This window comes from Furipterus horrens, unplaced genomic scaffold, assembly GCF_987537825.1.
Source record: "Furipterus horrens unplaced genomic scaffold, mFurHor1.1.pri manual_scaffold_12, whole genome shotgun sequence".
In the NCBI taxonomy this organism is placed as follows: domain Eukaryota; kingdom Metazoa; phylum Chordata; class Mammalia; order Chiroptera; family Furipteridae; genus Furipterus; species Furipterus horrens.
In genome coordinates this window covers 36,386,766-36,410,812 of record NW_028327182.1, presented here as the reverse complement: position 1 = coordinate 36,410,812, position 24,047 = coordinate 36,386,766, and the positions used below count along the sequence as shown (strand labels likewise).

At 35.8% G+C, this 24,047-nt stretch overlaps 1 pseudogene; it reads right to left on the bottom strand.

Annotated features, from left to right (window-relative positions):
* Positions 1-522: 522 nt before the first annotated feature.
* Positions 523-1,159, bottom strand: LOC149996023 (large ribosomal subunit protein uL1 pseudogene; annotated as a pseudogene).
* Positions 1,160-24,047: the final 22,888 nt, after the last annotated feature.

The window sequence follows — 24,047 nt, the reverse complement described above, 5'->3', positions numbered from 1 at the left end:
TCTACATTTCTGCATTTCACTTCAAATTTTATTAAAATATTCTAATTCAAAAAGGAGTTCTAGGGAAAAAAGGTATGGTTTTGTAAAACAAAACAAAACAAAACACATATGTACTGCTAGTCTGATATCCACTCAAAATACTGATTCACATGAACAAAGCAATCGCAAATAAAGAAGCCAAGATGACAAGAAATGAATAATAGAATTAAATGAGAAAAAAGTCTTTTTTTAGCAAGAGAGATTAGTCCTTGACAAAAGCAAGATGCTACTAAAAAAATGTCTTAGTTGTTGGAGGCAGAACAATTACCTCAACTAAATAATTTGGAAAAGTTGCTTAAAAATAATCTAAGCAATTGAAAACTTAACCTTTAATGTTATCAACAAATATTACTTTTCAAAAATATGGTCATAAAATATGTCATAATTTCTACAATGATACAACAATTTACACATATAAGTATTATTATTATTATTATTTAATGGTAGCAGTATGGTTTATTAAGCTGTACCTTAGTACAGGTGTTAGAGCTTGCCCATGGTGCTTTTGATGTGCAAAGTCTGGAAATTCTTTCAGTTCTTTTTTGAACAATGACACCAGGGAATTGACAGCTAAGTAGATATTGAACACAAGCTCATCATCTATCATCTTCACATGGCCAACAGCCACCACTAAACGTAGCACCTTCTTAATCTAAAACTTGATTGTGTATTTCACTTCACTGACTTTGGCCACCGTGTTCTCATTGTGAGCCAACAGGTAAGGGAACTTGCCAGACTTATTCAGGCCAGGGCCCAAAATTTGTGGAATCTGCTTGATCAAAGGCTCTGAAACTAGAAATCATATTTCTTGGTCAGCTTTTTGGCCAGTTTCTTATTCTGGTTGAGTTTCTTCAGCACCTCAGTGTCCATATGAGGGACATCTATAACCTTGGCTTCATCACAGTGCTTCTGGTCCCCAGAACACAGATAGAGAACTTGTGGTGGGGAGTGAACTTAAACCTGACAGTATCTGAGAAGTGTTTGTCCTTCTGAGGATCATAGCTCTTCAAGCTCATCTGCAGCTTCACTGTTTCCAAAAAATTCTGTGCTTGTGTGGGTTTCCATGCAGGACTTGGTGCACCACCTTATCAAGGGTGTCCCAAGGAACTTGGCTGCTCATGACTCCTCCCACCACAGAAACTGGAAAAGGGCTAAATATTTTTTACTTATGATTTTTTCCTCATGCCAAAATCCAAGTACACACTTGTTCATAAATGTAATGATTTACCCTCTAGTGAAGACAATGCAAGTGTTTTACAAAAGTGTTAGACATTTTTCATTTCTCAGTATTACACCAACAAATAATGAAAACTAAACAGAGCCAAGAAGAAAGTTTATAGTTACTGAAATAATTTGGGGTATCACCTTGCTAGATGTAATACAAGTTCACGGCAAATGAATGTGCATAGTGGTATGTATAGTGATTCTATATTTGATTATGAAGAGAAATATATAATTAGTGTGCTGCAGAGGAGTCAAAATTATCATGATAGTAGATACAAAGATTAACTGTAATACGGTATTCTAGATAGGATACTAGAACTGAATATAGATAATAGGTAATTAAGGAAATTTGAAAAAAATATATTCTAGTTAACAATAATTTATTGATATGTATTAATGAATTGTGGCAAATGTAGGATACTTATGTAAGATATTAATAATAAGGAAAATTGGTTTGGAGTGTATAAAAACTTTCTGTATTTCATAACTTTTAAATGTTTCAGAAATTCAAATATGTTCTTAAAAATTATTTGTTAAAAAGAAAACAAAAACAAAAATGCAGTATTTTCTTTGCCTAGTTGGGTGCCTATGTGTTTAGTTGTTGCTACCTGTAATGTGTTTTTACTTAACAAGAATTATATTTGTATCTTAAAGAATATGTAAAGTAGATTTTAAAACACAAGTAATGGCTATGAAAAGATTTTGATGCTTAAGAAAAATACACAATTTATCTGTGCCTTGTAAGAAAAAAAATAGCACTTTCCCCAAATATATTTATAAAAGTAATCCAGCATTAACTATTGAAAAGGAATACAAAAGGCATATTTTTAACACAGTTTTGAAAGTAGAGGCATTTTTTGCCAGCTCACAAAGTTTTGCTTCAGATCTATAAAGGAGAAAATGTTATGTAGTTTTAGTCTGTGATTTTGATTTTAAAAAGTAAGTATGAAATATTATTAATGAAATTGCAATTATATTAATCTAAAGTATAGTCAATTTTCCTTTAATTTTTTTTGTTGTTAAAGAAGAGTTGAGGTATGCAATATAATATTACTTCTTGTAAAAAAAAAAAGAAAACAGTTATAGTTCTTATGTTTTGTAAATGCCTATGAAACCTTTGCACTTTTGCATTTCAGTCAAAATATTTTGTCATTAAACTCATATGTTTGCAGTAATGTCAGCAATATATATAACAGGATAATAATTGAGGCCAAAGCTGTTGTTCACACTATTCTAACACATTCTTACTATTTATGTCTTTAGATTATTTAAAATTTCCAATATATAGTTTTCTCATCTGCTAATGGCAATAATAATGTCTGCTTTCTCTACTTTGTAGAATGTTACAAAGCTAAATAAGATCATGTAGATGTATGTGAATTATGAAATGAAAAGCATCAAATGTATTATTTTTCCATTTTGGACTGCCTTTTCTCTTAATAGTAAAAAGGGGAAATTGAAATTCAGAAATGTAAGCAATTACTATATAAAGTGGTTCTCACATTTATCATCTGGAATTTTAAATAGTTTCTGATGTAGCCTTGCTCCAACTGGTCACATATTTCCCAGTGTTTGATTTAGTTGAATGGCAGAATTTTTTGTTCCAGTACAATACCATCTATCTTTCTATAACCAAGGAGAAACTATGTCTGGCTTATAGCAAATGATATAAAATTCTTGATATCTAAAAATCAACAGTTTACTTTTGAAAACACACATTAGTATTTACTAGGCATTGCCATACAGTATCTTCAATATAATATATATAGTAAAGATAGATATAGATAAATGGAAGAAAGGAAAAAAAGAAGGAAGGAAGAATGGAAGAAAAGAAGGGAGGAAGGAAATCATTCATCTGTAAACTGTCTTATACATGTACATTCTGTGTGAATTTCTTTATATGTAATTATGCACTAAAGGCAAGTAAGCAAATTACTCTATTTTTGAGTTTTACCCCTAATTGTATTATTGATGAAAATAAGCCATTAGGAAAAACTATTCTGGCATTTTATGTTTCTCCTGGGAGAATGGGGATTAAGGAATATACTTACCAAAAGGAAAGAGGAGGTAAAAACTAATTAGTAATTATAGCTTAAATATTTACAAATGAAAGCTACTTTGTAGCCTTAAAGTCTTAACAAAAAAAAAAAAAAAAAAAAAGAAAGAAAGATAGAAATGTTCACTATGAAGATGTTCATTTGGAAAAAATGTTGTTAAACATGAATCATTCTGTATCTTGTTCAAAATCTAATTAATTATTTAAAATTAATTTAAGACCAGTCTGTCATAGGTTTTCCTGTAGAAATTTTTGATAGTTAATCAAATAAGTTGGTATTCTTTATCTATTTTATAAAGTATCAAGTCTAGCGTTGATAATCACTGAGATAGCTTCTTCTAGTGTACAAATGATTCATTTGAAGTAGGTTAAGTGCTTTGGAGAAACTTTATTAACTTTTCTAGGAACCAAGAGTATCATTTAATAAATGGCTACTGCCTTTTCCCATCAAAAATGGCCCATTACAACCAAGTCATGTATCATATGTCAGGTAAATATAGTTCTTACTTTGTTGATTGAGCTGAAAAGATTAAGAACCTTTCCAAAAGAGGATAAAATGAAGCAGTAAAGAATTGGGACTAAAAATAAAAATTATTCTACTGCCACCCTATAGAGCTTAGTAAGTCATTAGCTCACACTCCCTCATATTAGCCCATTTCACTTCAATACACTACCATATTTCACAGCATTTATCAATCCACAAGGAGAGTCAAAGCAGTAAGAAAAGTTCACTTCATTGTCATCAGAGGAGCCCATTACAACTTCTAGTATATCCCAGTCTAAATCAGTGAAGTGCAAGGCAAGCAAAAGAGTCACTAGGTCACTTCTTCAGGTTGTGTCTTTTCAGAATATTTTATAACTTACAAAGAATTACCTGAAATAGATGATCACGATCATTACATGTCTATCATAAAAGTGCTAAATGGACATGTACTACATACATTTTATAAAATAGGATGATGTTTTAATGATACTGAATTAATGCGATACCAGTGGCCTCATAACCTCATAAACGGATATAACAATTTTGTCATTTCACTGAGCCTATGCAATACACACACACACACACACACACACACACACACACAGAATGTCTGTCTGGAAAAAGTCCAGCCATTGTTAAAATAGCAAGAATGATTTTCACAACATTGGTGTAATCTGGCAGCCAAGGAGACTGGACTGGAATGTGTATATGTGAACAATGACAACTTCACTGTACTACTGAGCATGTGTACTGTGTGGCTGCTACATTCAAAATGATTGAGCCAGTAGAGCAATGGATCTGCATCAGATTTTGCATTAAGCTGGAACATCCCTTTGTGGAAGTCATTCAGATGATTCAGAAGGCTGCAGCTATGGACAAATGGTGATTGGCAGTTTTTTTGTGAAACAGAAAATCATCTAGGTGACTCAGCCTGTCTACAGCTCAAATGTGATATCCCAAGACTTCTGGCTTTTCCTAAAACTAAAATCACATCTGAAAGGGAAGAGATTTCAGACCATCAATGGGATTCAGGAAAATATGATGGGGCAGCAGATGGTGATTAGGATAACTGTGTGAGATTCCAAGGTGCCTAATTTGAAGGGGAATGAGACACCATTGCCCCATACACAATATTTCTTGTATCTTCTTCAATAAATGTCTCTATTTTTCATATTACATATATTAACTGACTGGATACCTTTGCTGGACAGAATATATATATATATATATATATATAATATATATATATATATATATATAGTTGTAATTTCTGTGTTATTATATATTCATCTATATTGAACAAATTTTTTTAATTTTAAAACACATGTACTTAAAGCTGTTCAGAAACACTAGAATTCCATAATGTCTGGTACAAAAGGTGGAATCCCTGATGACTTAAATCTAATAGTTACATTTATAATATAAACTATTCAATAAGTTAGGTGATGAGACTAAAAAATAATCATTTAAAGTTGTATTTTCTATAGATAACATCAGAAGCATGCATTTGATTATTTGTTTCTGATTCAAACAGCTTTTTTGTTTCTTTCTTTCTTTTTCTTTCTTTTTTTTTTTTTTTTGGTAGATCGATCTTACTCGTCAAAACTGTCAAGGTCGATGAAAACAAGGAAAATCTGAGATCTGTTATAGTAAAGAAGGGCCTAATAGAAAATAGCAACTAAATGTAATATGATATCTTACAAATGATTCTAGAACAGAAAAGTGACAGTAGATACAAACTAAAGGAATATGAATAAAGTATGTATTGTTGTTAAAACGATGTATCAATTTTAGTTTATTAATTGTACCAAAGTATCATACTGAACTACAATGCAAATAAAAGAAGAAACTGGATTTGGGGCATATGGGTACCCATTGTACTGTCCTCTTGCTTTTTCTGTACATCTAGAACTGTTTTTTTAAATAAGTATTAAAAATAGAAAAATAATGTATAAATTTTCTGCTCAGATGTTTTATAAATGTAAGTTAATGAGATGAGATTTTTGATGTTATGCCTGTAATTATTTCAGTGGCACTTTTCTAGAAATAGTTACTATAAAAATCTCTCCCCTGGCTGCTGTGGCTCAGTGGATGGAGCACCAGCCTGTGAACCAAAGGGTCACTGGTTCAATTTCTAGTCAGGGCACACACATGCCTGGTTGTGGGCCAGGTCCACAGTTGGGAGTGCGTGAGAGGCAACCACACATTGATGTTTCTCTCCCTTTCTTCCTCCCTCCCGTCCCTTCTCTCTAAAAGTAAATAAATAAAATTATTTTTAAATGTCAAAGTTTGGGAATGGATACATGAAAAATTTATGTATAAAATAAATATCAAGCTTCAGAATATATATGTTATATATATGTAATCTAAACCATGTGAATAAATTATGTAATGTATAAGTTTGAGCATGTGTGTTTGTATATATAAATATATTTTTAATGATGAACAATAAAATAAAAATAAAAAATTATTTAAAAATTATTTACCAATATAGAGAAAGAACTGTAGAGGATGGTAATAGAAATGTTAGCTAAACCTCTCAATCTTAAAATTTTGAATTTGGGACAAAATAATTGCTCAGATAATTAAAATGACTTAAATAGAAAATAATCCATAAGATTATTTTTAGAATTTTTACCAAATTTATTGGGGTGACATTGGTTCCTTTTTATCCAAAACCTTTCCAACAGTTGTTATTTCTTGTCTTGCTGGTAATAGCCATTTTAACAGGTGTGAGGTGTTATCTCATGGTGATTTTTTTTTTTAAAGTATATTTTATTGATTATGTTGTTACAGTAGTTCCAATTTTTTCCCCTTTACTCCCTTCCACCCAGTATCTCCCTCCCCCAGCATCCCCCCCCAAGTCCGTACCCATAGTTCGTAAAAAATAACTATCCCTCCCTCTCAGATATTAAGACCCTTTGTAATCTTGTAAAGGACAATGGGCGAAGGTCTCAAGCTCCTCTAGCTGCTTCAAGCTGGACATGGTCGTCGTCCTACCTACCCTTGGGTCCAGAAATCCCTAATAATAGTGGGGGTGTGGAGGGGAGGGTGGCCTTCCCACATGGGGAAGGATTGTGCAGACTCCAGGTCAGTTGGCTGTCTCCGGACAACAGCGTGCTTGGTTTAGCAGGTTGGCATCCTTGTTGTGTTCTGGGGGGAACAGATTTGGCAAAAAGGGTTAAAAAGCATCATTCAATCCATAACTACTAGGTGACAAAAGGCAGGGATTAATTTTTCAATGTTCCACATTAGGAGAAAAAAAAAAAGGGGGGGGGGGCTTCTTTGGAGGAAGGTGTGCTAGGCACATCTCGCCTGTCCAAAACCCTTTTGCCCATTATATTTAGTTTGGGCTGAGGGAAATAGTTTATGTTTCCCCCTTCTCAGACCTCTGGGCCCTTTCTGTCCAAGCCATTAGGATAGAAAAGAGAATTCAGTTTTAAAGTGAAGCCCACAGACCACCCTATTCTTCATCAACCCAGCCATTTAGTTCAGCCAAACCGTTGAGTCTCAGGAGGCAGCGCTGCAGAGAGGATTAAGTGAGCCTTTTGCGTACAGACAATCACTGAGGTAATGCGGTCATAGGCTTATGCCCTTTGAAAACAGAAAACACATGTTAATTTATGTAACATAGCCAACAAACAAGTCTCTAAATCTGTAAGACTGTCTTATTGGGAAGACATCCAGTTGCAAGGCACTTGACATTCTACTTGCCTGCAACTTGAATCTCTTTGGTGATATCACAGATATGGTTTAATTTTCAAGTGAAACCATTTTTTAAGTGGGAAGAAACTTTTAAGACGGTTAGCTGCCCTACTTTACAGTCTGCCACTGATCATTGTGATTTTCCTTGAATAATGATTTTTCTCCCTAAGATTACTCTCCTTGTCTTTAAAGGGGCTACATTAAGTCCATTTTTAATTTATCCTGTTCGTTTGCATAAACATAACAAGAGCAGCAAATGATCACTTATGATCTTTAGTTCTGTTTTGCTGGAACTTACCCAAGGAACATTTAGGGTGGCCCTCAGTCTGCTCTTCAGGGCACAGAAGCTGGGCCACATACCTGGCATTTATCCTTGCCTGTACACACCTGTCCTTTCCAAGTCTTTCTGGTTTTCCATTGTGCCTTAAGGTCCCTTCTAGCCATCTTTCAGGAAAACAACCTTCATTCTTTCCCTGGAGAGATTGCTGTGGACCGCACAACCAACCATGGCAGCAGGCCTTTTATTTCGCGGGCTTTTATTACCTTTGAAAGTCATTCCCAGTCATTCCCATGCCCATTTGCTTGAAATACTTTTTTCCATCCCTTTACTTTCAGTCTGTGTAGATCTTTTTTTCTAAGGTGGGTCTCTTGTAGACAGCATATATGTGGATCATTCTTTCTAATCCATTCAGCTACCCTATGTCTTTTAATTGGAGCATTTAATGCATTTACATTTAAGGTTATTACCGATAAGTACTTATTCACTGTCATTTTTCCCCTTTGTACTTGTGTTCTTCTCTGTCTCTCTCTGTTTCTTTATCTTCTTAGAGCAGACCCTTTAGCATCTCTTGCATTGCTGGTTTGGTGGAGATGTATTCTTTTAGCCTTCTTTTGTCTTGGAAGCTCCTTATTTCACCCTCCATTTTGAATGAGAGTTTTGCTGGGTATAGTATTCTAGGTTGTAGACCTTTGTTTTTCATTGCTTGGAATATTTTTTGCCATTCCCTTCTGGCTTGTAGTGTTTCTGCTGAGAAATCTGATGATAGCTTTATTGGGGTACCCTTGTATGTTATTAGTTGTTTTTCTCTTGCTGCTTTTAGGATCCTCTCTTTGTCTTTGAATGTTGCCATTTTAATTATGATGTGTCTTGAGGTGGGCCTGTTGGGGTCCATCTTCATTGGGACCCTCTGTGCTTCCTGGACTTGCGTGACTCTTTCTCTCGTCATGTTAGGGAAGTTTTCTGTCATTAGTTTTTCAAAGAGGTTTTCTATCCCTTGCTCTTCTTCTTCTCCTTCTGGAATTCCTATGATACGGATATTATTACGTTTCATGTTGTCCTGCAGCTGTCTTAGAACCTCTTCAGTCTTGTTCAGTCTTTTTTCATTTTGTTGCATTGTCTGGGAGTTTTTGTGTAGGTTGTCCTCCAGCTCGCTGATCCGATCTTCTGCTTCCTCTAGCCTGCTTTTAATTCCTTCTACTGTGTTCTTCAATTCAGAGATCGTATTCTTCATTTCCTCCTGGCTCTTATTGATAGCTTCTATGTCCTTTTTCATGCTCACGTAATTTTCTGTGAGTTCCTTGTAGTTTTTCTGGAGTTCTTTGAAGTTTCCGCTGAGCTCATTCAGCTTCTCCATAATCCATGTTTTGAATTCCATATCTGATAGTTCGCTCCCCTCTATTTCATTTAGCACTCTTTCTGGGGATTCTACCTTTCCTTTTGATGGGAGGTTGTTTCTCTGTCTCCCCATTTTTTTGACTCCTATTGTTTGTTGGTGCTTCCTAGAATGATCTGCACTTCCTGGATCTGCCTCTGGTGGCGTCAGATCATGTACTAGTCTGGCCCTAGGCAGCCTGTTGGAGACTTCCAGGGATCTACTGCTGTTGTCTGTCTTCTTTGATTGTTAATCTGCTCAATCTGTGATTAGCTGTCAGGCTTAAGGACTGTGGGTGTGGCAGCTTAATTCCCGTCGGCAGGGCTTTTGCTTCCCCTCAGGCTGACGCCACTTGGAGGGGAATGGTCTACCCGCAGTACTGGGGATGAGTCAGCACTGGGACCCAGTCGGCTGCTCCTCCAGTTCTTCCCTCAAAGCCACCGTGCCAAACTCTCCCCAAGTGTCTCCAGTCCTCTCTGCCTTCCCTCTGCTTGAGCCCAGGGTAAGTGGTGGCCAAAATATTTTCGTATGTGATCCACTTAAGAGCTCTTTTTCTCCTGCTGTTTCTCTCCGGCTAGCAAGAAACCCTGTGGCTTTTCGCTTTTCACAGCTGATACTGTTTTACTTTCCACTCTGTTGCTGTAGGCTGGGAAGCCCAGCTGGGGGTTTAGACCCTGCCCTTCTCAGGGGGAATCCCCGGCTGCTGAGCTGTTTCTCAGTCCCTTCAGCTGCCACCCATGTGAGCCCAGCCAGCCCTTCCGCGTCTCCGCACTCCCTACCGGTCACGTTGTGATGTAGCGGCCTTTTCTGTCTCTCCGTGGTTATAAGACTTCTTTCCAGCTAGTGTTCGTTGGTTGTTCCAGATGATTTCTCCAAAATTAAGTTGTAAACCCAGACTGGTCCTGGGAGGAGGTTAGTGTAGCTTCCATTTACTCCTCCGCCATCTTGGATCTCCCTATCTCATGGTGATTTTGATTTGCATTTCCCTAATAGTTAGTGTAGTCTATCATCTTTTCATAAATCTGTTAGCCATTTGTACATCATCTTGGGAGAACTCTCCATTTGGGTTCTCTGCCCATTTTTTAAACTGGATTTTATTTCTTTTGTTGGATTGTATGAAATCTTTAAATATTTTGGATATTAACCACCTACTGAGGTATTGTTTGCAAATATCTTCTCTCATTCAATTGCTTACCTTTTATTTTGCTGATTATTTGTTTTTTTTGTGAAGAAGCTCTTTAGGTTTGCTATAGTCTGATTCATTTATTTCTGTTTTTAATTCTCTTTTGTTGTTTTTGTTGTTGCTATTGTTTTTCTCACCAGAGGATATATTTTCACTTTTTATTGATTTTTTTTTCATTCTCACCCCAGCACATTTTTTCTATTGTTTTTAGAGAGAGGGGAATGGAGAGAGAAAAACAGGGGCATGAGAAAAAAGCATCGATCGATGCCTCTGGTTTGTTTCTCATGCCTGAACTGAGGGTTGTATGTGCCTGGACCAAGTATCAAGCTCACAGCCTAGTATGTGCCCTGTTCAGAAATAAAACTTGTGACTTTAAGTTATCGTACAATGCTCCATCCAACTAGCCACAATGGTCAGGGTTAATTCTCTTGCTTTTGAAGTCAAATTCACAAAATCTTTTCTAAGACCAAGGTACATAAATTTAGTACATGTTTTCTTCTATGTAATTTATTGTTGCAGGTCTTTGATCCATTTGGGGTTAATTGTTGTATATGGGGGCAAATAGCAGTCTAGTTTTTATTCATTTCCATGTGGCTTTCCATTTTTCTCAGCACTATGTGTTTGAGTCTTTTCTTGCCCCAGTGTATATTTTTTACTTCACTGACAAAAATTATATGTATATATACACACTTTCACTATATATATATATATGATAGACAGAAAATAGATAGATAGATAGATAGATAGATAGATAGATAGATAGATAGATGAGGGTCAGTCTGGAAAAAGTAGAGCCATTGTTAATATAACAAGAATATTTTGCATGTCATTGATATCCCTTGAAAGAAAGTGGACCAGAATGTGCATGTATGAACAATGATGACTTCACTGTAGGGTTGTAAACACCGTTGAGTGAGAATGTGTACTGTGTGGACATTGCATTCAAAATGACTGAGCAAATAGAGCAACAAATCTGAATCAAATTTTTCAGTAAGCTTGAACATTCCTCTACAGAAACTATGGATCATTCAGAAGGCTACAGCTATGGGCAACTGGCAATTGGCAGCTTCAACACAACAGTCCGGCTGCTCATGCATCACATTTTATGCAGAGTTTTTTTGTGAAACATCAGATCACTTAGTTGACTCAGCCCCCCAACAGCCCAGATTTGGTGCCCTGTGACTTCTGGCTTTTCCCAAAACTAAAATTACCTTAAAAAAGAAAGAGATTTCAAACTGTTAATAAGATTCAGGAAAATATGCTGGGACAGCTAATGGCAGTTGGGAGAACTGTGTGAGGTCCCAAGGTGCCTACTTTGAAGGGGACTGAGGCATTATTTTATTATTCATAATGTTTCCTGTATATTGTATCTTTTTCAATAAATCTCTTGATTTTTTATATTACATGGCTGGACACCTTCTGGACAGGCCTTGTGCATATAGAAAGATAAATAGATAATAGATAGATAGATAGATGGATAGATAGATGATAGATAGATAAATGGATAGATAGATGATAGATAGATATTTATTTTGGGGTTTTCAGTTCTATTTCTAGGCCTGTGTATCTGTTTTTATGCCATTACTCTGCTATTTTAATTATTACTGCTTTGTAGTATAATTTTAAGTCAGGGAATGTGATACCTCTGCCTGTTTTTTGGGTTTTTTTGTTTTGTTTTTTTAACTCAAGATTGCTTTGGCTCTTCAGTGTCTTTTGTGGTTCCATACAAGTTTGTTTCTTTTTTGTTCTATTTTTTTATTAAATGCCATTGAGATTTTTCTGGGGGTTGCATTAAATCTGTATATTGCTTTGGGTAATATAGCCATTTTAACAATATTGATTCTTCCAATCTCTGAACACAGAAATTCTTTCCATTTCTTTGTGTCTTCTTCAATTTCTTTTAATAATATCTTGTAGTTTTCAGTGTGTAGATCCTTCACATTATTTGTTAAGCTCACTCCTAAGTATTTTGTTCTTTTTTGTTGCAATTGCAGAAGGAATCATTTTTGTTTTTCATTTTTTTATTCAGAAATTTCAGTTTTAGTATCTAGGAACATAATCGATTTTTGTATGTTGATATTTTTATCCTGCAATTTTCTGTATGTATTTCTTGTTTCTTATATTTTTAATAGAGTTTTAGGTTTTTATGTATAAAGAATGAATGAATATAATGAACTGTAATGCAATATATAAAAGATCAATAAATTTATAATGACACTCCCCATTGTTAGTTGTTGAGGCACCAGCTTATTATTTTAAAAATTGATGAATTAAGATAAAGAATCAAGGATTTGTCATCTTCTTCCTTCACTGATCATGTTTGATTCATCCAAGTAGTTTAGGTCATCAGCAATTTAGCATAGTGATTAAATGCATAATAATAGAATTAAGAGATTCATTATTTTGTCACTACTCAGAAAATAATTAGGCCTTGTTCATCATCAATAGCTACTTAATCCAACGGTTGAATGTTTGAAATAAAACTATAACAATTGAACAATGTGATGGTTTAAGGTGAATATTATAATGGATGAATTAATCTGAAAACACCTAAAATTACTGACTAATTTTAGCATCACAGAAAAGTAGAATGAGCAGACATCATAGGCCTTCTCATATAATCAAATAAAAAATCCACAATACTCTAAGTGGCTCACAATTATTTATGTAGGCTCTTCAATAAAGAATCTTTATCCATCTTTCTTAGATTTATTTCTTGATGAAACTTTGACTAATACAGGAGTTAATATCAGTGACAGCCCCAAGAAAGTGTCTTTGGATTGCTCACATATTTATGAACCCATGGTAACATTTTTGTTAGGGAAAATGGCTTACTGATAATTTTTTACATGCATGGTCACAATTACTCAAATTATCGTCGATGGTGGGAGTATGAGGTTTCCCCTAGAAGGCAAGAGGACCTTGGAGAACTAATTTAAAAAGTCATTGTAAAATTTTGAGGTCGCCATTTTTTTAGGCCAAGATTAAGGTAAGAAATGATGGATGTTATGGACTTATGCTCTCTGCTTTCCATGGGTTCCTAGATTGTAAGGATAGATGGAACTGCTTGTTAGAAAGTATCAGTTACCTCTCATAAGGTCACAGTTAGCACAGTCTTCATTAGAATCATAATTAAAAATTACAACCTTAATATTTGGTTAATCTGATTTGTAGTAAATGAGTGTATTTTTATCTGTTTTACTTTTCCGTATCTATGCATTTTTTATTTTCTTCTTATTGTAGAGAAAGCATATACAGTAGTCCCTCTCTATATCATGGTTCACTTATCACAGCCTCACTGTATCGTGGGATTTTTAAAAATATGATATTTAATTATCACAGATTGTTCGCTATATCGCGGGATTCTGTGGTACTGGATATGTATGTTGTTAAAGTTACGTAGGTTTAGGAGTGTAAAATAAATGTAAGGTTCCTACTTCATGGGGGGGGCCTAGAACTTAATACCCATGATAAGTGAGGGAATACTTTAATATGAGATTTACTCTCTTAAATGTGTTACTATACTCTGCAGTATTGTGAACTATCAATACAATTTTTTCAGCAAAACTCCAGCATTTTTTTCCATCTTCAGTTACTGAATCTGAATACCCACTGACCAGCAATATCTCACTTCCCCCTCCCCTAACCTCTGGCAAGCACCCTTCTATTTTCTACTCCTATGAGTTGTATGAATTTGACTACTTTAGATACTTCATTTAGGTGCAGTTTTTCATATAACTGGACTATTTCACTTAGCATAATTTCCTCAAGTTTCAATAATTCTGTAGCATATGAAAGAATCTCTTTTCTATTTACAGCTAATTTATATGTATGTGGGGAATCGCATTATTCAGTTTTTTAACACTGAGCCATGCTTGTATCCCAGGGACAAATTATATTTAGTCATAGTGGATGATCCTTTTAATGTCCTGTTGAACATTTTAAAACATTCAGTTTGCTAGTATCTTATTGAGGAGTTTTGCATTTAAATTCCTCAGGAACATTGGCCTGCAGTTTTCTTTTCTAGCTGTGTTTTTAAATGACTTTGTTATCAAGGTAGTGATGGCTTCATAAACTGATTTTGGAAGTGTTTACTCCTCTTCATTTTTTTGTAATAATTTGAAAAAGTTTGATGTTAAATATTTTTTATATATCTTGTAGAATTCATTTATGAAGCCATATGGTCCTGGACATTTCTTTGTTGGCAGATTTTTAATTACTAATTCAATTTCCTTTCTAGTCATAGAGATGTCCTGGTTTTTCATTTCTTCATGATTCACTTTTACTATGGAATTTAAGAAATTATCAATTTCTTCTATTCTGTAATCTAGGAGTTTATCCAAAATCCTGGTATATAATTATTCATCATAGACTTATGATCCTTTGCATTTCTGCAAATTTTATCACATGTGCTGATTTAGATGGCCACCCTTGCAATCAAGATGTAGAATACTTCTAATACAGGGATTTCTTGTGCTGCCCTTTTAGAACTATAGCTACTTCTCTCTCCTTTCCCTAACCCTTAGCAAATGCTAATCTGTTCTTTTTACCTATAATTTCATCATTTCAAGTATGTTATGTAAAAAATAGCACAATGTATGTAACTTTTTATATTGATTTTTTTAGTACAATTCCCTTGACATACAGTACAATTTTTGCATATGTCATTTATTAATTTCTGTTTATTGTTAATTAGCATTCCATGGTATAGACTCACCACTGTTTGTTTTACTGTTCAACCACTGGAGAAAATTTTGGTTGTTTCCAGTTTGGGGCTATTGTGCATAAAATTGTTGTAACATTGATATATAGGTTTTTATGTGAACATAAACTTCCATTTCTTTGGAAGTGTCCGAAGTGTAATTATTGGATAATATGATACTTATACATTTGCTTTTGTACAAAAGTACCAAATTATTTTTTAGAGCAAGTGTATCATTTTATGGTCCCACTAGCAAGATGTGAATGATCCAGTTTCTCCACATCTTCACCAGCATTTAATGTTAATATTATTTTTAAATTTTATTTTATCCATTTTCATAGGTATGCAATGAGATCTCATTGTGGACTTGATGCATCACCCTATTCCATCAATCTCTGTCCTATCCTTTCACAAATACAACACAGATTTCATTATTGTAGCTATAAAGTAACCTATATATTGGAAAGAGTGATTTCTCCCAATTGATTTTTTCTTTTGCAAAATTGTTTAGCTATGCTGTGTTCTTTGCATTATCATATAAATTTTATGATATGTTTATCTAATCTTTACAAAGCCTTGCTGAGTTTTGATAGAAATTGCAATAAATTTAAATATTAAATTTTGGAGAATGAGGATTTTTCATTCACCTGAGTTTTCTAATCCATAATTTTTTTCTCTTTTTATTCATGTTCCCTTAATTTAAGCTACTATTATATCTTTTTTTTTTTTTTTGGTTTTTTAATTACAGTTGTCCCCTTTTCCCCTAATTTCTCTCTATTATATCTTTAATTGTAATGTTTATGCAGTTCACTTCTGTAATAATGACTTTATTGGCAGCTGATATTTCCAAATTTTCATGAGTATATTTTATTGATTATGCTGTTACAGTTGTCCCAATTTTTTTCCCTTTGCTCCCCTCCACCCAATACCCCTCCTCCCTCCAGCAATCCAACCCCCCTTAGTTCATTTCCATGGGTCATGCACATAAATTCTTTGGCTTTACCCTTTCCTATATTATTCTTAACTTCCCTCAGTCTATTTTGTACGTACCAATTATGCTTACTAATCCCTGCACCATTTCCTCATTTCTCCCTCTCCTCCCTCCCTGCAGATAAACCTCCAAATGATCCTTATACATATGATTCTGTTTCTATTCTGGTTGTTTGCTTAGTTTGTTTTTGTTTTTGTTTATTGAAGTTTTTTTTTTTTTTTTTTTTTTAGGTTTTGTTGATAGTTGTGTTTGTTGTCATTTTACTGATCATACTTTTGATCTTTTTTTTAAAGTAAGCCCCTTTAACATTTCACATACTCGGGGCTTGGTGATGATGAATTCCTTTAGCTTTACCTTGTTTGTGAAGCACTTTATCAGCCCTTTCATTTTAAATGATAGCTTTGCTAGATAGAGTAATCTTTGTTACAGGCTTTTGCTTTTCATCACATTGAATATTTCTTGCCAGTTCCTTCTTGTCTGTAAAGTTTCTTTTGAGAAATCAGCTGACAGCCTTATAGGAAGCCCTTTGTATGTAACTCTCTTCTTTTCTCTTGCTGCTTTTAAGATTTCTCTTTATCTTTAACCTTTGGAATTTTAATTATGATGCATCTCGGTGTGGTCCTCTTTTTTTCTAGCTTGTTTGGGACTCTGCTCCCTGGACTTATATGTCTACTTCTTTTGTCAAATTTGGGAAGTTTTCCTTCACTGTTTTTTCAAGTCAGTTTATTCAATTTCTTGCTCATCCTCTTCTTCTGGCACCCCTATGATTTGGATGTTGGCACGTTTAAAGTTCCAGAGGTTCCTAAGCCACTTCTCATTTTTTTCCATTCTTATTTCTTAATTCTGTACTGGTTCATTGTTCATTTCTTCCTTATATTCCAAATCATTTGATTTGAACTCCAGTTTCCTTCCCTTCACCATTGGCTTTGTGTGGATTTTTCTTCATTTTACTTAGCATAGCCTTCACCTCTTCCCTTCTGCATTTGTCATACTCAAGCATATCTGTCAAGTCTGTGAGCATCTTTATCACCAGTTTATTGAACTCTGCATCTGTTAGGTTGGCTATCTCCTCATTATTTAATTCTCCCACCAGGACCATGATCTGTTCCCTATTTTGGATCATACTTCTCTGTCTCCTCAACCTGACAGCCTCCTGTGTTTGCCTCTCTGTCTTAGGGAGAGCTGTCACATCTGTTATGTTGTAAGGGGTGGAGTCTTAGGCATTTGTCAGTACAAGGCAACCTGTTTCACCACAGTGTGGTACTGTATGTGGGGGAGGGATCTGAGAGGGAACAATACCACTTGCTCCACACATGCCCCTTTTCCAGGTACTTTTTCTTCTTTCCATATGGGACTGGCACCCTTCTAGCTGTTGCCTTGGTTGTGATTCCCAGAATGGGTGGGTCTTCAGATGTTCTAGGACCATGGGGGCTCTCTAAGCAAACAGACTCTGCTGAGAGACCAACAGTTTCTTCCTCCACCCAACCCCCAACTGTTTTTCACAGTCAGAAGCAATGAGGCTTCATTTTCTCAGATGCTGGAATCATAAGCTGCATAATCTGCTTTGCTGCTGGGACTACTTCCCAGGTGTCTCCCTCCTACTTTTTTTCAATGTGTGACCATGTTTTCCACAGGCCAGCCACAGTTGTTTTCACTGACACATCTGCCACACTGTGTTTTCTCTGCTGTGGCTCTGCCCATCCAACCTGTTTGGATGAGTATTGCTTCTTTATATCTCTGTTTGTTGGACTTCCATGCAGCTCAATTTTCTGGAACTTCTGGTTGTCTCCAGTTTTGAGGTAGTTGTATTTCTTCTTAGTGTGAGGGGAGACACAACATGTCTACCTATGTCTCCATCTTGTCTGGAAGTATGAAATTCCCAAACTTTTAACAACGTACCAGATATCACATTAATATTTTGCAAAGATAACAAACTAGCATGTACAATTTAAAAACTTTTTTTTTCTCTCTAAGCAAATGCCTCCTTTCATTTCCCTATTTCTGTTGAAGGCATAATTGCTCCAAGTTATCTGGTGCAACATTCCTCTCCCATACAAAAGCATTTTCTATTCTTTGGCCCCTCATATTTACTTGATGTCAGATTCTATTGAATAACCTTAGATATAATTTTTCACATGTCTTGTATTTTCCTTTCAATTGAAGCAACTTTATTTTAAATCTATTTTACAACTTTCTGTATCATCAATGTAGGCTCTTAATTGATATATGCTTCAAATATCTCTTTCTTTCAACCCATTCAAAATATAACACCAAATTTTCATTCAAGATAAACATGTTTCTCTGATGTCATAATACAAAAAATTAATGGTGGCACTATTGGTTTTAAAAAGGGAATCTGATCAACTAATTAGCATCTTTATATTTCTTCGATTTAATAAAGCATTTACCAAGAAGAAAATTAAGACTGAATGGAATCTTAAAAACAATCTATGTCTCCCTCTTAAGTGTTTTTATTAACAGCTCATTCTTATTAAAATCTCTGTAGTCTGAGAACTGGGAAGAAGAAAAGGCAGAAGAAAAGAGTGTGAAGTGTATGGTGTGGTTTTGTTTGTGTGTGTGTATGTGTGCATGTGGTATTAAAGAAGAAACTGTTGGGGAGCTGGACTGGATCATTAAAAAGGAGAGAGATAGGAGGATCAAGATGGTGGTATAGGTAAATGCAGTACTCCTGTCCTCTCACAATAGCATCAAAATTACAAATAAATTAAATTTTTGTAAACAAAATTGCAAAAATTAGCAAACATCATTCAAAACCACTTAAAATCTAGTGAAACAGAAGTCCTATGACTAAGGCTATAAAAAGGAAGCAACATAGAGACAGGAAGGGGAGGCAGAAATGTGATTGGGCTGACCCCACATCCACATGGTTTGGATAAAAATTGGGAGGGCCATCGTGGATACAGAAGTACCCCCTGAAAAATGACAGGTTCCATCTGCATGTCAGGCACCTCAGCTCAAGTTTTCTTTGTCATAAAGAGAGGTCCTCATAACTCCTGGCTGTAGTAAACAGTTCAAACTATGGCTGAGTGAGAAGGATAGGTGCTACAATTCTAGATGTTCCTCTTAAAGGGCCCATAGAGACTAACTCAGACTCATTCACACTGAATTCCAGAACTGATGCATCAGGGACATACAGAGAGGAACTGAGTACTTGGGAAACAGGGCAGGCTAAAGTGACAGGTTTCTCTCAGACAGAAATGATGATGACAGAGGCCATTGTTCCTTTTCTGGGCTCCATAGAGTCAGCAGGTGGGCTCCTTGTCTGAGTTAATTAACCTAGCTAACACTGTTCTCCCAGCTCCCACAACTTGCAGGTCCAAGTAAAGCTTTTTACAGTGACTTATCAATATAAGTTACAGGTCTCAGCTTATGCTTCAAACTTCCCCCAAATCTTTCAAAAAAGCAGCATCTGATCTTGGTGTGCTTTATACATCTTTGTAATTGACCCCAGCCTGAGCACTAGCAACAACCAACCTTGATTTGCAGCTTGGTCTCTCCTGGGCAATTCCAAGCCCAGTATAAGTAACAGCTCTCTGAAGGTGGCTTTGTAGCTCATTCTGGTTGGCCCTAGGCAGGGCACAGGTTGTGGCTCACCTTGCTCTGTATATCCTGAGAAGCACCGTAGCCAACTCACCTGCTGGACAGTTTCATACCATGTGGAAGCACCACCCAACCACCTTCACAATCAACATACTCAAGGGACTAACTCAGCAGGACCAAGAGCCCTACTGAAATAAGTCCTATCCCGTGGGGTCAGCTCCTGCATAGTCTATTCTTTACAGGGGACAGAGCCAGTCTACCTAGCAGATAGCCTGGGAGTAAATCCCAATGAGGTACTGACAACAATAAAGGCTCAACTGCAATAGGAGGGTGCATACAGTCTACACAGAGGGGAGTGTACCTGCAATGCACAGCTCAGGTAATAGGGGAGGCTGTGCCATTGGACCCTACAGGATACCTGCTACATAAGGCTACTCTGTGAAGCCTGGAAGATGTAGCAGCTCAACCTAATACATAGAAACAAGCACAAGGAGGCATGAGAAGACAAAAAAAAAGAGAGTCTCAAACACAAAAATATAACAAAACTCCAAAAAAAGAACTAAACAAAATGAAGAAAATCTACCAGATGCAGGGTTCAAAACACTGCTTATAGCAATGCTCGGTGCACTTAGGGAAAGAGTAGATGAACTTAGTAAGAACTTAAACAAAAAGATAAGAAACAAAAATACAAATGCAAACATAAAAAAGAAAGTCAGAAATAAAGAATACATTAACTGGCAAAAAGAATGCATTACAGCCCTGGCTGGTGTGGCTCAATGGATTGAGTGCTGGTCTGCAAACCAAAGAGTCGCCGGTTCATTTCCCAGTCAGGGCACATGCCTGGGTTGTGGGTCAGGTCCCCAGCTGGAGGCATGCAAGAGGCAACCACACATTGATGTTTCTCTCCCTCTCTCAATTCCTTCCTCTCTCTCTAAAAATAAATAAATTAAATCTTTTTAAAAGTCTATTAAAAAATAATGTATTACAGAAATTTACAATGAAAGATAAAGCAGAAGATCAAATCAGAGTAATAAAAACAAAAAAAAAAGTAAAAAGATGAGGATAGTATAAAGAGCCTCTGGGACAGGTTCAAGCATACCAACATTCACTTCATGGGGAGTAAGAAACTGAAAACCTGTGTAAAAAGAAAAGATGAAAAAATTCCCTAACCTGGTGAAGGAAATAGACATACAAGTCTGAGAAGCTCAAAGAGTTCCAAACAAGATGAATGTCAAAGACTGCCACATCAAAACACATCATAATTAAAATGTCAAAGGTTAAAGATGGAAAATCATAAAGGCAGCAAGAGAAAAGCAGTTATCTACAATGGTGCTCCCATAAGACTGTCAGCTTATTTTTTAATAGAAACTTTGCAGGTCAGGAGGGATTGACAAGAAACAATCAAAGTGAGAAAAAGCAAAAATATACAACCAAGATTACTCTACTCAGCAAAGTTATTAGTTAGAATCAAAGGGCTGATAAATACCTTCTTAGACAAGAAAAAGTTAAAGAGTTCATCACCATCAAACCAGTATTAAAGGAAATGTTAAAAAGTTTTCTTTAAGAAGAAGAAAAAACCAATCAAAATTAGGAATAATCAAATGGCAATGAATACATATCTGTCAATGATTATTTTCAATGTAAATGAATCAAAAGACAAATGGAGGCTAAATGGATTTTAAAAAATAATAAAAAAGACCAGACTCTTCCATATGCTGCCTACAAGAGACTCACTTCTGATTGAAAGACACAGAGACTGAAAATAAAGGGATTGAAAAAGATATTTCATAAAAATAGAAACAAAAAATGGGGGTAACAATACTTAGATAAAATTGACTTTAAAATGAAGGATATATAAGAAAAAACAAAGAAGGACCCAGAAATTCCACTTCTGAGTATTTATCCAAAGAAACCCAATCATTGAATCAGGAAGACAAAAAACATACATATGTTCATTGTAGCATTATTTACAATAGCCAAGATGTGGAAGCAACCTAAGTGTTCATCAATAGATGAGTGGATAAAGAAGTAGTGCATATCTACAATGGAATATGACTCAGCCATAAAAAAATAAAATAAAATAAAAACTTGCCATAAGTAATATGGAGAATTTATAGGGGATTGTGCTGAATAAGATAAGTCAGACAGCAGAGGAAAAATGCCATATGATTTTACTTATATGTTGAATCTATAAAGCAAAATAAACAAGCAGAACAACACAGACTTACAGATACAGAGAAAATGTTGGTAGTCGCCAGATTGGAGGGGGATTAAGGGATGGGTGAAAAAGATGAAAGGATTAAGAAGTACAAATTGATAGTTACAGAATACTAATGGGGATCTAAAGTACATCATGGAGCAGAAGTGTGCTCGCCCACTCCCCAACCCTCCTCTTGAGTAGCATGGGCGCGCACAGGGAGGTGCCCTCATCCACTGGCCCAGGCACGCAGCAAGGTCGCTGGCCACTGGCCACATGTCCCGGTGTCCCTGGTCCACTCCAATAGGCGCCAGGCTGGTGCAAAATCCACTTGCGCAAGCTCTACTCATGTCCACCCAGGGGGGTGCAGAATCAGCGGACAGCTGCAGCATGGAAACAGCAGGTGGCAGCGACTCACAGACACCCACTTCCACCATGCACAAGTGTCGGGGGCCCCACCCCAAGGGGTGAGAGACCAACTCCTGGGGCGCAGCTCTGCAGGCCTGAGGCTAGCACGCAGGACAACCTGCATGCGCATGTGCACTTGCACACGAGCACACCAGCAAGCTCCATCAGATGCCAAACGAATGTGCCGGCCACTACGGGCACGCGGGTGTTACCTGGGCTGGCGACCAACACCGCACGCAGGCACACACCACTGCTGCAAGGATCAGGAACCTCTGGCCCCCTCAATAGACCATCTTTGGATCCAGAAAAAGAAGATGGCACACAAAGGCTGAACTGAGTAAAACCTTTCTTTTTTATTTTAATTTTTTAAAATTTTTATTTCATTTTAGTTTTTTTATTTGTATTTTATTTTATTTTTATTTTTTAAAATGTCTTATTTTAATTTTTACGTTTATTTAAAAAAAAAATTTTAAACTATCTCTTTAATTTGGTTCATATCATCTCTCCTCATACTTCCTCTTTAATTTTTGTTTATTTTTTTGTCTGTTTTGTTTAGTCTCCCTTTCACACTAAATATATAGCATATAACAACTATATAAATCTAATACTATACAATTCCACCTTCTTACTATATTCTGCATTCTTCACTCTTTTTCTTTTATTATTATTAACAAAAATTGTAAATGTTACTTTCTGTCTTGAAAACTCTCGACACTACTTGCTACTATTATTAATCTATCATCCCCTCTCTCAAAAATCATATCTTTCCTCATTAAAAACAAATCTTATCTATTCTTCCTATAGTATAAAAGCCCTAACCTCTCTACATTTATATTGATACTGGCTCATTTGCTGATGATAGTGGGATAGAGGGTGGGGGATATTTTTGAGGGTGTGGGTTTCCTGCCTGGGCTGTGTGTTTATGTTTTTAACAGCATCTCCACAAAAGACCTCAAGACAAAGTGGACAGAGTGACTCGCAATCAACTAGCCAGAGGGAAGGCCCCACCAAAGAGGATCTGAAATATAACCAGACAGCATAAACAATGACATAAAGGGTATCCCAAAAATATCAGGCTCAGGAGATCAAAGAGACTGCACCACTGAAACCCCCAGATTTTCTATAAAAAATCTCATACCACAAAGGTGGGAAGTCAGAGCAGACAAATCCAAAAAACAAAAATAAACAAGAAGAATCCAACATGGTAAGACGCAGAAACAACCTCTCAATGAAAAGAAAAGAGAAATTGCCAGAAAGAGAGGTAGATGGAATAGACATAGACCAAATGTCAGACATGCAATTCAAAACAATAAAGAAGCTCAATATACTTGACAACCTCAGAAACAATTATGACAACCTCCAAGGAAGTCACCAACAGCTCCAAGAAAATTACTGGGAACTTATAGAGAACTACACCAACATAAAAAGGGACATAGAAACTATTGACAAGAACCAGGAAGAAATGAAGAATACAATCTCTGAACTGAAAAACACAGTAGAATCCATCAAAAGCAGGCTAAACAAAGCAGAGGATTGAATCAATGAGTTAGAGGACAATGTAGAAAAAGATTCCCAGACAATACAACAAAATTAAAAAAGATTGAAAAAATACGAACAAGATGTAAGGGAATTACAGGATAGCATGAAAAGAAATAATATCAGGATCATCAGAATAAGAGAGGGAGAAGAAAAGGAGCATAGAATTGAAAAACTAATAGGAGAAAGACTGAAAGAAAATTTTCCCAACCTGATGAGAGAAAAAGTTATACAAATTCAGGAAGCACAGAGAGTTCCAATGAAGAGGAACCAAAAAAAACTCACTCCAAGGCACATCATAATTAAAAT